Source organism: Scylla paramamosain, chromosome 7, assembly GCF_035594125.1.
Source record: "Scylla paramamosain isolate STU-SP2022 chromosome 7, ASM3559412v1, whole genome shotgun sequence".
NCBI classification, from domain to species: Eukaryota; Metazoa; Arthropoda; class Malacostraca; order Decapoda; family Portunidae; genus Scylla; species Scylla paramamosain.
The window spans coordinates 31,695,513-31,698,115 of record NC_087157.1 but is presented as its reverse complement, the minus strand read 5'-3'; positions in this window follow the sequence as shown (position 1 = coordinate 31,698,115).

Below are 2,603 nucleotides of genomic sequence, written 5' to 3'. Positions count from 1 at the left end.
ATGATCATTGGCACACGAAAACACGATAGGCAGAAGGAAAGTTTCAGAGTTGCAATGGACTTTCTCCCTCGTCCCTCATCAACTAGGGAGTAGAATTAGGCCGGGACATTCACGGGGCGAGTTTTTTTGCTTGGCGGACGTGTTGTGGGAGACTTTTTGTTTGTCAGACTTGTATTATTTTGCCTCCCGCTGTTCGTGTATCGATTGTGAGACGCCGTTTTGGGAGGGCAGCGTGTGTCTTTTTTATTTTTATTTTTTTACTAACTGTAATTACACTCTTCAGAATATTTCCAATGTGGACTTCTTTTTCCCTCTCTTTTTCGCTTTTTTATTATGTTGTTATACTTGACAGAACCTTTGTGTAAAATTCTAAAACGTGACACTCTCTCTCTCTCTCTCTCTCTCTGTGTGTGTGTGTGTGTGTAATAATAATAATAATAATAAACGGTTTATTATTTAGGCAGTTGACAAACTGAAAATGTACATAGGGGATGGGGAAAAACTTAACATTAATCCTAACGGTAAGACTAATCTAGGAGGGAAATACTATCGATTGATGGCTCGCACCATGGTGGGAATCGCACTGAGTCTGTACCGGTCCGTGCGCGGCGCCTTCAGGGGCGTTATTTTGTTGTGGTGTCTGGTGGCACGGACAGGGCGAGGCGCGTCGGGCGGCAGCATGTCTCTGAGACGCGGATGATGTGTGTGTGTGTGTGTGTGTGTAAAAGCCTTTCAGAAAGTGTGTTTGATAACTTTTTACGGAGCCAACCCAAAATCCCACCAGTTGCCGCCCACCACAGGAGTCTGAAACATCCACACAAACCTCTACACTCATATCCACTTCCTCTTCCACTCCATTATGTGTTTTAACCCTACATTCCTGTCCGCTCGCCGCTCTCACCACCCACACTGCCCTTTTGTCATACCTTCCCACTCCCGCCACCTGCACCTTCACCTAATCACGAACAACACGGACGGGCTCAAAGTTCAGCACGTGCTTTTCAATAATTAAAGAAACAAGCTCCGTCTCAACGTTAATAGTGTTACTCTGTGCAGCACACTTCTACTTTCCCCATTCCCACCCAACAATCGTCTTCAGTCATTCATATTTTCCTTGCTTTCCACTCCTCTGTAATGTTCCCTCACACAGTAGCCAGTACTCTTACATCCTCTAGACTCTTATTAGGATTACCGTTAAAGGCTACGCATGATCAATCAGGTTAAGTTTTCATTTGTCCTATGCATGATGCGAAAACCTTATGAATTGATTTGTCATGAAAACACTCTTGACAACTTCCGTAACTTCCTCTAAAGCCTAGTGAAAGTACTGGAGTTTGTGCCGAGAATGCAGTCGTGGTTTAAGGGAGAATGGGAAGAAGGTAAGCATGCCACACGAAAAAAAAAAAAAAATGTAACAAATCCAAATGGAATGTGTAGAAAGGGAGTCAATTACTTACTAACGAGCCTGAGAGCAGAGGATAAAGCAAGAGAAGTCCCTCCCCATCCAGGCCTTCCCCGATCCAGTGTCCGGCGCAGGTTGAAGCACCTCCTATGAAGCAAGAGTGCCAGTCAGTGAGACATGGTCGAGTAAGTCCTGCGAAGCAGTTATGAAGCCATTCTGAGAGGACGCAGTTTCGATGGAGGGCCTTTCTATATAGCACTTAGGGTGAAGTCATTTCCACACTAGTAACAACAAATTTATTTAAAGCATCAGATCTGCTTTAAAGGTCATGCGTTTTACTTCCAGGTCACAATTTCGTTCGATGACGTATTCAGCCACAATGATGACGGTCCACGTTAGCAAGAGGGTACAAACAAACCTCTGCACCCACTACATTCCTGGACTTTAAACTGCGATGTGCGACAATTTGTTATTAAAATTCAAAAGTCTAGACAGCGTACTGGGAAAAACACATGAAATTACGTGAAGATGTCACCACATGAACTGGAAGATAAAGGAGGAGGAGGAGGAGGAGGAGGAGGAGGAGGAGGAGGAGCATCTGACGGCGTGCAAATTAGTGTAGGGAGGAAGAGCTCCTACTGGTGGGGGAAAAAAAAATACTAATCAGGGTCTTGCTTCCTTCCTCTACTCCTTTCTCCTTTTATTCCTTATTTCCTTCCTTCCACCACCGCCAAATCTTTAATTCCAGCTTCCTCCTTTGCTGTTTTAACGAGGCAATCCGCTGGTTTGGTTCCTTCGCAGTTGATCATAACCGTTTTTTTTTTTTTTTTGTTCGTGTTTTTTCTGTCTATCTACAGTCTGTCTGCCTACCTGCCTGTCACTTTTTCTCTTTCCCTACTTGTCTCTCTGCCTTCATCACACAATCCATTAGTTTCTCTCTCTCTCTCTCTCTCTCTCTCTCTCTCTCTCTCTCTCTCTCTCTCTCTCTCTCTCTCTCTCTCTCTCTCTCTCTCTCGAAGGCTGACAAGAGAAATCGCTTAAATGTAAATAAAGACTAAAGAGATTAAAAAAAAAAGAAACACAGATGAAGAGAAAGAAATGGAGAAAGAAGAGGAGAACAGAGGAGAAAAAAACGAAGCAGCAGTTATGATAATCAAGCCACACTCTTACGATTAAGAAATTAATAAAGGAGAAAGACGCG